The 12,658-nt window shown below is 39.3% G+C and overlaps 1 pseudogene; it reads left to right on the top strand.

Annotated features, from left to right (window-relative positions):
* The first annotated feature begins 8,104 nt into the window (after positions 1–8,104).
* Positions 8,105–11,926, top strand: LOC112834113 (tubulin alpha chain-like; annotated as a pseudogene).
* The last annotated feature ends 732 nt before the right edge of the window (positions 11,927–12,658 follow it).

The following is a 12,658-nucleotide window of genomic DNA, read 5'->3' as shown; positions in this document are numbered from 1 at the left end:
ACACTATGCGTTGATTGATTGAACTTCCCTTTTCATCCGTTTTCTCCCATGCCTTTATTATAAAGGCTGCAAAAGTTTATAAACTCAACTACTCAAACTCCAACTTCCCAAACTTTCTTGCTGTTAGGGGTACCCATCTTCTCACTGTTCCCACTGAAAAATGTAAGCAGATGTCGCTGATTCTGTCTTTTTTTCTAAATGTTTCCTCCTTTTTGCCTATAAATGATGTAAGGCATAGGTCACATCACATGATGTCACAGCCTCCTTGTGACATAAGGCAATAGGATGTGTATGTGAAGACCTAAGAAAGATCCTGGATCCTGTTGTCATAAGTGAGAAACTGGACCAGCCCTGGATTGAAGATCTCCATTTTTTTTTTTTTCTGATGTAATCCCAGAAAATATCAGTGGGGAGTGAAGAAATGAGACAGAGAAGGGAAAGAAATAAGTAAAGGAACATTATCCATAATCAAAGATATGGATAGAACTTTGGAATAGCCTCTTACAGACCCAGTTAAAGTTCTGTCTAGCTGGCAGCTTCTGAAGGGTGCAATCTATGATGGGATGAGTAAATCCTGTGGTCAAGTTCTTGTTGTCATAACTCCTTCACCATAAAGTGAAGGCAATGTTATGTGCAATCTCAAATCCTTGGACATTAGTGCTGGTTGAGGCATTGAAGGCGGAAAAGTAAACCCATATCAGAGATACTTTACAATAACAACAAGGATGAATTGCCCTTCCCCCAGTACATAGAGAGTGTAATACAATCAACTTGCCAACAAGTGACTGATTGGTCTCTAATGAATTGTATCCAAATCTCTGATAGTTAAGTGCAGCTACATGGCCTCAGCAAGTACAAATTAGTGTCATTCGCAATTCCTATCATTAACTTATCTACAGAAGATAGCTCTACTTCTCAACAATAGTGATGTGCCCTTTATTATCACATTCTCTATCAATTTAGAGGAGTACCCTCTGAGCTCTACCAGAACACAGTCAACTTGTTGATTCTCTAGTATCACATACTAAAGCCATTCTAACATACCCACATTACTAAGACTTTAATCCCTCCTTTAATATTTGCCATGAAAGTTCTTCCAAGAAAATGCTAGGACCTTAATCTTGAATCTCAGGATTCACCATATCAATAAACTGTCTTTCCTGCCTTAGATTCCACTCCCCACCCTCTACCACAGTCTAGCACTTTTAGCATTCATTGTCAAGCATGCTCTCCCAATTTCTACTGCATATAATATACAGATTCTGTAACTCATTTAGTAAATAATCCCTTTCTTCATAAAATATCTACCAGGAAACCAGGAATTCCTTATTCCAGTCTCAGTATCCATCCATTCTTGCTCCAGCAGGGTCCTACCATCAGTGTAGGAGCCTTGCCAGGACTGTAAATTCAGCTCACTTTGTACTTCTGTCAACAGTGCCCTCCCCACTGTTGGAAGAAAGGGTCTTTGTATCATACCAAACTAAACTATTAGTTGGCTGCTCAAACCTGTCTTTCTTATTTATTTATTTACTTACTTACTTACTTACTTATTTATTTTTATTATGTTCAGTTAGCCAGCATATAGTACATCATTAGTTTCAGATGTAGTGTTCAATGATTCATCAGTGTATAACACCCAATGCTCATCCCAAAACATGCTCTCCTTAATATGCATCACCCAGTTACCCTATCTCCCCACCTCCCTCCCTTCTGTAACCCCCAGTTTTTTCCCAGAATCAACAGTCTCTCATGGTTTGTCTCCCTCTTTATTTCTTCCCATTCAGTTTCCCCTCGGTTCCCCTATGATCCTCTGCACTATTTCTTATATTCCACATATGAGTGAAACCATATGATAATTGTCTTTCTCTGATTGACTAATTTCACTTAGCAAAATACCTCCAGTTCCATCCATTTCAATGCAAATGGTGGATTTTCATCCTTTCTAATGGCTGAGCAATATTCCATTGTATATATGTACCACATTTTCTTTATCCATTCATCTATTGAAGGGCATCTCAGCTCCTTCCACAGTTTGGCTATTGTGGACATTGCTGCTATGAACATTGGGGTGCATGTGCCCCTTCTTTTTACTACATCTGTATTTTTTGGGTAAACACCTAATAGTGCAATCACTGGGTCATAGGGCAGCTCTATTTTTAATGTCTTGAGGAACCTCCATACTGTTTTTCAGAGTGGTTGTACCCGCTTGCATTCCCACCAACAGTATAAGAGGGTTCCCCTTTCTCCACAACCTTGCCAACACTTGTTTCCTGTCATGTTAATTTTGGCCATTCTAACTGGTATAGGGTGGTATCTCAGGCTTCTATTGCAGTTGTCATATGCCAACCAACACCATATCCTTATAAATTCCATTACCCCATATTTCCCAAGAGCTAAAGTTCTTGCCTGAACTAAGGCATCTCATTTCCCTGTAAACCATTCCAATTCACCACAGGTAAGACTCTTAACATAAGAGATATTTATAACCCTATGGCTTACCACCAGTTATAGGGGCCTTGTTGCCATATGGCTGGTAACTAATCCAGTTCCAGAATCGTGTCTTAAGAGGCTTCTCTTATTACCTATTTGGCACCAAATGTCTATTTGGATTCCAGAGCAGCTACTGAGACAAGGGTAAGGACCTTATTTGAGAGGTGATCCCAGGAAACACCACTAGAGGAGTGGGACAGTATGACAGGAAGGAGAAGGAAACCAATAAAAGGTGGATTATTGGGCCAGTTATCAATTTGGGCAAGTGGGCTCAATCCTATTAGGGCTGTCGGGAGAGATGATATCATCACAATCAAGGGGTGGAAAAGCTGAGGTATTACACACTGTCTCCCTGTATCATTGCTAGAGCATTTACCTGACCTCTCAGCGGGCCTGTGTATAAAGCATGCATGCCCCCACAGCTACACTGAAGCAGAGAGTCACGGGTATTTACAGTAAGCAGACTTCAGGGTGTAGATATGTATACAGAAGAGACATAGGAAGGATAGGGGCTATAGCTCTTCCCACAGGGAACATCTTCCTTTTCTCAGAAAACTAGGGAGGGTATGATTGTGCCAGGTAGAGAAATCTACTTCTGGTGACATGCCAAAGCAAAAAAGGGAATTATATGTATACAATGTGATGAAAAGTGCCCAAGGGCTACTTTCTCTAAATATATTTTATCAACTATCCCCTTGTTCTGGTGCCTGAAATCCCCCCATTTGTTTTTATCCCTTTAGCCTAAGCTCTTGATATCCTTTGTACAAGAGTAAGTTATACCTGGAAGGAATCATGCATTAAACCATTATAATAATAAAATATAATGCATTAAATAGGAAAATGATAGTGTCATTTAACTACCAAACTGAAGGTAGATTCTGGCACTGAGGCACAAAAAATCATAAATGTCTTTTAAAGCTAAACATCTGGAGATGTTGTTAAGTCCATAAATTTAAAAATATGTTGATTTTGTATATAGTTGCCAATCAGTTTGTTAAACTAACTGGCTACATGACTCATCCCAACATAATAGCCTGCACATAAGTAGTTTACAATGTGCTATTTCATTTAATGCTAAATAGTAGATGATGGCCATTATTCTGTTCTCTAAGTGCCTTTTCCCTCATCCTACCTTCTAAATATCCATATCTGTACTCAAGTATAAGGTGTTATGAGTAAAAACTTATAATGTAATACTTTGGTATGATCAATTTGTGTCTTTCTTGGGAGTTCAAGGGTAAAAACACTCCTCTCTTCCAAGTGATAGTTTTTTGTTATTGTTTTTTTTTCCGACTTTTCTCTATTTTACATCACTTTGCTTTGGGATTTCTCGCCTAAGTCCTTTCATGCAACTATTATAGTAAAATAGTCCTGAAATTACCTCTTTTTCTTAAAGGGTTGTCTTTCAGAAAGCAGCAAAGAACCACAGTGGGGAAAACAGAGAGCATATATGTGGTGTTCCTTACAGGACAGCTCTGCTTTAGGTCATAGGGAGAAATATCTTGATAGAGGACACTTGCCATTTTTGAGGATACCTGTATAATTTGGGGCCCCAGGCAGAAACAGATGGCACATCCAAATGATAATAATTTGAAAAGGATTTAATTAAGGGGCAATTTACAAAAATCAAGGTAGTTCCTAAGGAAGCCACAAGGGATAATGCAGTATCTCATGCCATCAGCACCCATAGGTTTAAAGGATCAAAGACGTCAGTTATAGAATCCCAGTGACTTAGAAAGCTAGAAAAAGCTGGAAAAGACTCCTACAGAAGCTAATGGTTCTGTCAAATGATATAGCCAGTCCATGAAGACCCTGCTAGAAGAAAGTCAAAGAAATAAATACCTTTCTCTCTCTCTCTCTCTCTCTTTCCCTCTCTCTCTCTGTCTCCTCTCCCATTGGTCTCCTGCCTGGGCTTTCTGCTGGTTACCCCAGCTGAAGCCAAACAGTAAGGGGATGAGTTGATGGAGTCTGCACAAGTCAGCATTTCAAGGCATAGAGCAGGATGCAAAAGGATGGAGAGTAAATCTGAAAAAGCCCTGGAATATTTCCAGCCCATTGCCCTTATTTATATTTGGGGAAATCCACCAATGTATTAACTTGGTAAAATTTAAGGACCACCTTCTAATAAAGAAGCTTTACAATTATACATTTGTTCTCTATGATTCCTGGAAGCTATGCTTCATCAGTCATGTGCTCATGTCATGGAAATAGAGCAAATTTAGGATTAATTCTGACTGTCTAGGGGAAGTAGTCAGGTGCTGCCAGTAGCAGCCTCCACAGTTGAGGGGCAGCAGAACAAGTGGCAAAATCCAGAATCCAGTGGTGGCAGCCTTGGCCCTATACTCACAGATATTTCCTTAGATGACCTTGCTTAGGCTTCTAGCCATTTAGGTTTTCTTAGTTTTTCTGAGCCTCTCTAGCTTTCCTATTATATTTGTTTAATTTTTTTTTTTCTAAATGAGTTGTTTGGCAGTTCAAATTCACCAGAGACCATTTGTGGTTTCTGGAATAAAGAATTCTGATTAGTGGGGAAAAGAAAAAATGATACCATGAGTAGGTTGCAGAGGTGACATTGGAGGGACTACCATGGTACACAGGGGTTCAGGGTTGTACCCCAGTGATCTAATCTTAAACAATCTTGGTAAATAAGAAGGAATTTAGAATTATTCATCTTGCTTAATTAGGGCTGAAAACAAACAAACCAAAAGTCCATCTAGTATTCTAGAAGAATCTCAACACCCAGCATGACATAGCACACCTATGATTCACATTTTACCTATAGTAATCTGGAGCTCAATGAAGGCTTTGAGAAACTGAGCTACTGCCATAAGAACAGTGCCAGGGAGGAGGCATTCAAGGACTGCAGGGTGAGCAGATGCTTCTAATGGCACTGGGTAGTTTAGGAAAAACAATGAGTAACAGCCTAAATCCCCAAAATCTTGGCTCAAGTAAGAGACTGATACCTGGGAAATTTCTACAATTAAGCTAAAGACTATTTTATCTTTTGCAATGGCAGAGCTAAGACTGGGGGTGCCCATTTGAGATTACAGCTACTATGTCAATCTGAAATAACTTCATCAGTGTCTATCCCACATTTCCTAAACTCTTACCCACCTTCTTCCCAGCCCGTACTCTCTCTGTGGTAGAAGTCAGACAATGAGGTACATTACTGAAAAACAGTAATGGGGAAAAGCTTTAGTGTGCAGGGTGAGAAGTGCAAGGGAGGGAGGTCTTAGGAAGTGGAAAATGATAGTAGTAGTGACCAGGGTGGGACCAAAAGACAGGTGGAAACTTCTACTCTCAAGGATGATGGGGAGCGCCACTTGTATGCATTCAGAAAACTTATATATGAGTAAGGCATTCCTAAAAGGGAATGAGAAAAGAAATTGGACAAGGGAAAGATAATCTTTTTCTTGCCATTAAGTCTTTTTCCAAATTTATTTAAATAATAGCATAGTATATCTATAAGCTTCTTGTAATCTTTTAAAATAGCTACTATAGGGGCACCTGGGTGGCTCAGATGGTTAAGCATCTGCCTTTGGCTCAGGTCATGATCCCAGGGTCCTGGGATTGAGCCCCACATCGGGCTCCTGGCTGGACAAGGGGTCTGCTTCTCCCTCTCCCTCTGCTTCTCTCCCTGATCATGCTCTCTCTCTCTCTCTCTTTCTGTATCTCTGTGTCTCAAGTGAATAAAATCTTTAAAAAAAATAGCTACTATAGACATAAATATTTATTTATGGAGATTTTAGGCAAAAATTCTTTCCATTTATTTACCAATTCTCCATAAAATCAAGCTATGTTTTGTTCTTTTTTTAATTTTTTTATTAACATATAATGTATCATTTATTTCAGGGGTACAGGTCTGTAATTCATCAGTCTTACACAATTCACAGCGCTCACTACAGTACATACTCTCCCCAGTGTCCATCACCCAGCCACCCCATCCCTCCCACCCTGCTTCACTCCAGCAACCTTCAGTTTGTTTCCTGAGATTAAGGCTATGTTTTGTTCTTTAATATAACTCTATCCCAATGATATTCTTCTAAAATTTAGGCAGCCCAGTGATACTGTCCTTCATGGATCCCTCATTTTCTGATGCTTATCTTTACGGATCCCTCATTTTCTGATGCTTTTCTTTTTTTTTTTTAACATTTTATTTATTTATTTCAGAGAGAGAGAGCACAGGGAGGGGCTGAGGGGCCAAGGGGGAGAGGGAGAGCAATAAGGAAAAGGAGAGAATCTCAAGCAGACTCTATGCTGATCACCCAGCCCCATGTGGGGCTCCATCCCAGGACCCTGAGATCATAACCTGAGCCAAAACCAAGAGTCAGTTGCTTAACTGACTGAGCCACCCACCCAGGTACCCATCTGATGCTTTTCTTTAAATAAAATACTGGTTTTATAGTATTATAAAAACATTCATGGATTCTATCATAGCCAATTGTCAATAAATAATCATAAAATAGTTGAATCACTAAATTTATTGTGATAAGAAATTATGATATTTATAAAAAAAGTATCTCTAAAATCAGCATAAGCACAATTTAAATGTAAAATACTTTCATATATAATCTTGATTCCTGTCAAAAAGACATGCGGCAGAGGAGTCAATTCTTAAATAAGAGAAATGTAACAGTTGAATAACCAATATTAATTTTTAAATGTATAATGGTTCTGAAATATCAGCAGTATTTAAGTCAATATAATTAAGATGTTCTAAAACTGAACTTTTTTCAACACAACCCAAGTTTCTGATCTCCCCACTTCATGCAGAAATCTTTATGGAGTCCACTTGAGATTTTCACTCTCTGGCTCTGGTTTGTTTAAAGCAGTTACCATCCTGTTTGACTTCCATCTCAAGGTGTTCACAAGGCTGTCTTAATTGCCTCTTTTGGGCCCTGAACTGCTTGCTCCCAGAAGCTCACTCAGCTCCCTAGGGACCTATAGCTAGGACAGGGCATGAACTATTTATTGCAGAAGAGTCTTTGGTGGCAAGCAGCTGTCAGATCTGGGATGATCATTTCCAGCAGAGAAGAACCCCCCCAGGTCTGTTGCTCCCTATGAGAGCACAGTCCCCTCTGCTTCCCACACGTTCAGCTGATGGATTTGCACCACTTACCTTATGGAGGCTTCAATGAAATTCTCTGTCTATATTGTATTTTATTACTGGCAAGCACATGACCCTTACTCTCATCGTCCCTGGGTCTACAGGAATTTCTGGATCACTTCCATTCTCCTCTAGTGGAGTGGGAAATCCAGGGGATGATCTGAAACCCTCCCTGTGTCCAGACCTCCTCATCATGTGGCCATATTTCTTGCTCCCCCATCCAAGTTTCATTGTGGTAGGACATATTTGTGGGTTAATACTCTCAAATTCAGTTATAAGATAGAACCCCAGTTTCTTCTAGTTCTAAACCCTGAAACTTCATGAGGAACTCTGGCATATCTACACCCTCCTTTTGAGGAATCACTGGGTGGGGGCAGGATACATATCTCTTGTACTTTCCTCTCCTTCCTCAGAACTCAACACCAAGATTTTTCAACAGCCCCCCTATTAACATTTTGGGCTGCCTAAATCTTCGTTCTATGTGTGGGTGTCCCTAAGCATTATAGGATGCTTAGCAGCATTCTTGACTTTTGCCCACCAGATAATATTACTTCCCCAGTTGTGACCATCAAGTGTCTCCAGACATTGCCAAATATCATCCTGAGGGAGGCAAAGCCATCACCACCCTCCACTGAGAACCACTGCTCAACACTGACTATATCCCCTGGTATAAAGGTATTTTGCATATACATAGTATGAGTTGAAGAAGGAAGATAGAAACCTGCTGTATTAAAATCTCTACAATCTGTACTCTCTCATCACTCAATGGTATCATTTGTAACCTAGTGCTTAAAAAGATCTGGGGATTCTCTTTTCTCTGAAGTAGACTATATCCACATAAATATACCTCACACATTGTAGTTATTTATTTCCTGTTGAGGATTGTAATGGCTTTGTTTAGTATGGATGTTGTTGCCTTCCTAAAGTATAATCCTTATATTCCTGAGTCTAAAATTACAGCATTAAAATATTAGGTACATCTTACATCCTTTGAACATTTCTTCAAGGAACTCACATCTGACTGCCCTTCTAGCCATCCCTCTTTCTTAATTCACACACCTTTAAAAAGGAGTCTACATTACTGCTTTAACTTCCTTACTTACTTCCACTCCTCAATCCGTTGCAATATCACTCTTTTCATATCACCCCACTAAAACTGCTGCTATTAAGATCACCACCTACAATATCCAACATATTCTCTCCTGGCCTCATTTTATTTTTTTGTTTCTTCACCTCTCCATATTTTATATTATGATCAGTTTGGCTTTCCATGAGTCGCCTAACATCAGGCAATTCTAGGACAACCCCTCTGTCAATTCCCTCTCATTTTCTTGTCACTGCTGATGTTTCCCACTCTTGTTTTATTTTTTTTCCCCCCAGAGACTTTCTTGTCTTGTTTGGCACATTCTGCCTGAGGCAGACAACCCTTGGTGCTTCTGTGATGGATATCTTCTACTGCTTCTTCCAGATTAACTCTTAGCCTTCTCACTTTGCTCTGTGCCCTAGGAAGAAGACCTTTAAGTCCTGTATCAATAAGCTCCAATGCACTATGGTTTCCTTTGACCAGGTTTGGTCAATGGGGATCAACAGTAGAAGTGTAGAGAGAAGGAAGACATTCAGGTCAGCTTATTTATTCCCCTCCTATGATGACTCCTCTCAACCTGGCTATGTCCCTCAACAGATGGGCATTGTTTCTTTCACGGCCACCTGCATTCTTGTGTATCTTTACATCTAGCTTTAGGTGACTTTTACCTTCTCTCATCTGTTCAGGTTTAGAAAATGTAATAGTTTTATTGTTGTTAGTAACATTTTCCTTCAATAATCTTTTGGTTTCCATTTATCCTGCCCATACTTTTATAATCCATCTCTTTGTAAATATACCCTCCTGGAATTATTCTAATTATTGTTGAGTGTGTCATAAGTTTCCTCTTGGGACCTTGAATGAGATACCCACCAATATACTATTATGGCCCTGTCCTTTTCTCCAAGGTCACAGCATGTATATGTGATTTTCTACTGAATTTATATAACCTGTGTACTACATGGGAACTCCAAATTCAACATGCCCAAATTGAATCTATTATCCTTTTTCTCCCCAAAGCCACATTCCTAAAAGTTAATTTGAATCTCCCATTTTCACTATATGTATGTATTAATTTAATCATTAAATTGTACTGAAATGGCTTTCAGTCTGTCCTACTTCATCTTTACTACCTCTCTCTTAGGTTAGGGATTATTGAATTTACCATTTAAACTATGAAAATAAAATTTTAAATTTTCTCTCTGTCACCTAGATTACTACTAGTGAATTTTCTTTTACACTAGTAGTGTGAACTATCCTATCTTGAATAGCTGACCCAGAAACTTTTCTAAGCTATTTTCTCTAAGAAAAAAAAAAAAAAAAAAAAAAAAAAAAAAAACTCCAAGTATCTTACAACTTACTACTCATCTCCTGATATGGTTGCTCTGAATTTTCATACCCATCCACAAAGTCCTTCCCTCCTTAATTTCTGGAAATGCCAAATTCACATCCTCTGAACACATTACTTTGTTTCTCCACGCTCTTGTACATGTTGTTTTGTATTCATTAGTGAAGATCTCATCATATTTCATTTATTTATATATAAGCTCTGTCTCTGTGGAGGCTTACTAATCTCAAATAAACCTCATTACTCATTCCTCTGTACTATATATGTAGAAGGTAATAAATATGATAATATACTTTAATTACTTACATTTTTATATGTTGCTAAACTTGAACTCCTCAAGGGCAGAGACCATTTTTAAAAACCACCTCATGCTTCACAGAACTGAAAGTACCTTATCAAAAATTATTGATCTATCAGATTGTTTACTCTTCTCACAGAGAATATATCTTTTTAAAAATAAAAATTTTACATTGTGTTTTTAAATAAATCATATTTTGTCAGGTTCTCTTACCTCAACTGCCTAAGAGTCTCACTATAAGAAGCAACAACCTCACCTCTTCCTCTCCACTCAGCAGCCACAAAGCAGCAAACATTCTTGACTGCATCTCCATTCATGTTGGCCAGGCTGGTGCCCAGACTGGCAATGCCTTCTGGGAGCTCTATCGCCTGGAACACAGCATCCAACCCAATGGTCAAGTGCCAAGTGACAGGACCATTGAGGGAGGAGATGACTCCTTTAACACCTTCTTCAGTGAGATGGGTCCTGGCAAGCATGTGCCAGGGCAGTGTTTGTAGACCTGGAACCCATGGTCATTGATGGAGGTCACATTGGCACCTACTTTTTCCTGAAAAAGCCTAACACAGGCAAGGAAGATGCTGCCATAACTGTGGCCAAGGGCACTACACCATTGGCAAGAGGATTTTTGACCTCATCTTGGACTGAATCTGGAAACTGTCTGACCAGTGCACAGGTGTTCAGGGTTCTTGGTTTTCCACAGCTTTGGAGGGAGAACTGGTTCCAGGTTCACCTCCCTGCTGATAGAATGACCCTCTGTGGATTATGGCAAGAAGTCCAAGCTGGATTCTCCATTTACTTAGCCCCTGAGGCTTCCACAGCTGTATTTGAGCCCTACAATTCCATCCTCACTGCCCATACCACCCTGGAGCACTCTGATTGTGCCTTCATGGTAGACAATGAGGCCATTTGTAGTAGAAACATCAATATTGAACCTTCAACCTACAGTAACCTTAACCAATTATTAGCCAGATTGTGTCTTCCATCACTGTTTCCCTCAGATTTGATGGATCCCTGAATGTTGATCTGAAAGGTTTCCAGACTAATCTGGTGCCCTATCCCCACATCCACTCCCCTCTGGCCACATATGCTCCTGTCATCTCTGCTGAGAAAGCCTACCATTTGTACCTTCTGTAACAGTGATCAGCAATGCGTGCTTTGAGCCAGCCAACCAGATTGTGAAACATGCTCCTCGCCATGGTAAATACATGGCTTGCTGCCTGTTGTTCCATGGTGACATGGATCCCAAAGATGTCAATGCTGCCATTGCCACCATCAAGACCAAGTGTATAATCCAGTTTGTGGACTGTTTGCCTCACTGGCATCAAAGTTGGCATTAATCACCAGCCTCCCACTGTGGTACCTGGTGGATAACTGGACAAAGTACAGTGAGCTGTGTGCATGTTGAGCAACACCACAAACAGCGCTGAGGCCTGGGCTCGCCTGCACCACAAATATGACCTGATATATGCCGAGTGTGCCTTTGTTTACTGGTATGTAGATGAGGGCTTGGAGGAAGGAGAGTTTTCTGAGGCCCATGAGAATATGGCTGCCCTTAAGAAGGATTATGAGGAGGCTGGTGTGGATTCTGTTGAAGGAGGGTAAAGAAGAAAGAGAGGGTAAAACAGAAGGAGAGGAACACAAAAGCCAAAAATGTCACAAAGGTGCTGCTTTTACTGGGAAGCTTATTCTGTCTTAAACATTGAAAATTTGTGATCTGATCAGTTTGTTTGTATGTAGCAGTGTATATTCTCAGATAACAATTACTGACCTGTGCTTGAAAATAAATGTTTTATTTCGTACCCAAGCTGTCCATTTATCTTATGGGTTTGAATAAAGTATTCTCTGTCTTAAATGAAAAATCAAAAGACAAAAAACAAAAAAACTAAAAATTAAAAAAAAATCAGTCAGTTGTATCTTGGGATACTGTCTTTAAGCAAATCTCCAGTCTAAGTAATTGTAATCAAAATAACAATTTTATTTTCCTATTGGAAAAGACAAATTTTGGGCCACACGTCAGAGGAAAAAAGTCTGTATTAAGCATGATGATTTCTTAAATTATTTTTGTCTCTCTTTTCTGACTGGTTTCCTACACCTTTACTATAAAATGTTACATGTAATGTAATCCTAATTCACTTTCCTAGGGACATCCAGTTCCATAATTTAAGAATTAAAGTTCTATATATTCAAGTTCTTACTTAAAATTAGAACAAAAATTAGTGCTATTTAGATATATGCTTTGTTTGCTTTTAGTTACTAGGTTAAGCTTAATTTCCATTTATCTTTGGCTATCAAGAAATGAAAGCTTTTTGTGGTTTTCAGGTATGCCTGAATTTC

The sequence above is a fragment of the Callorhinus ursinus genome, unplaced genomic scaffold, assembly GCF_003265705.2.
Source record: "Callorhinus ursinus isolate GAN/ISIS: 27379988/994484 unplaced genomic scaffold, GSC_fseal_2.0 scaffold1, whole genome shotgun sequence".
In the NCBI taxonomy this organism is placed as follows: domain Eukaryota; kingdom Metazoa; phylum Chordata; class Mammalia; order Carnivora; family Otariidae; genus Callorhinus; species Callorhinus ursinus.
This window is presented reverse-complemented; position numbering and strand designations above follow the sequence as displayed.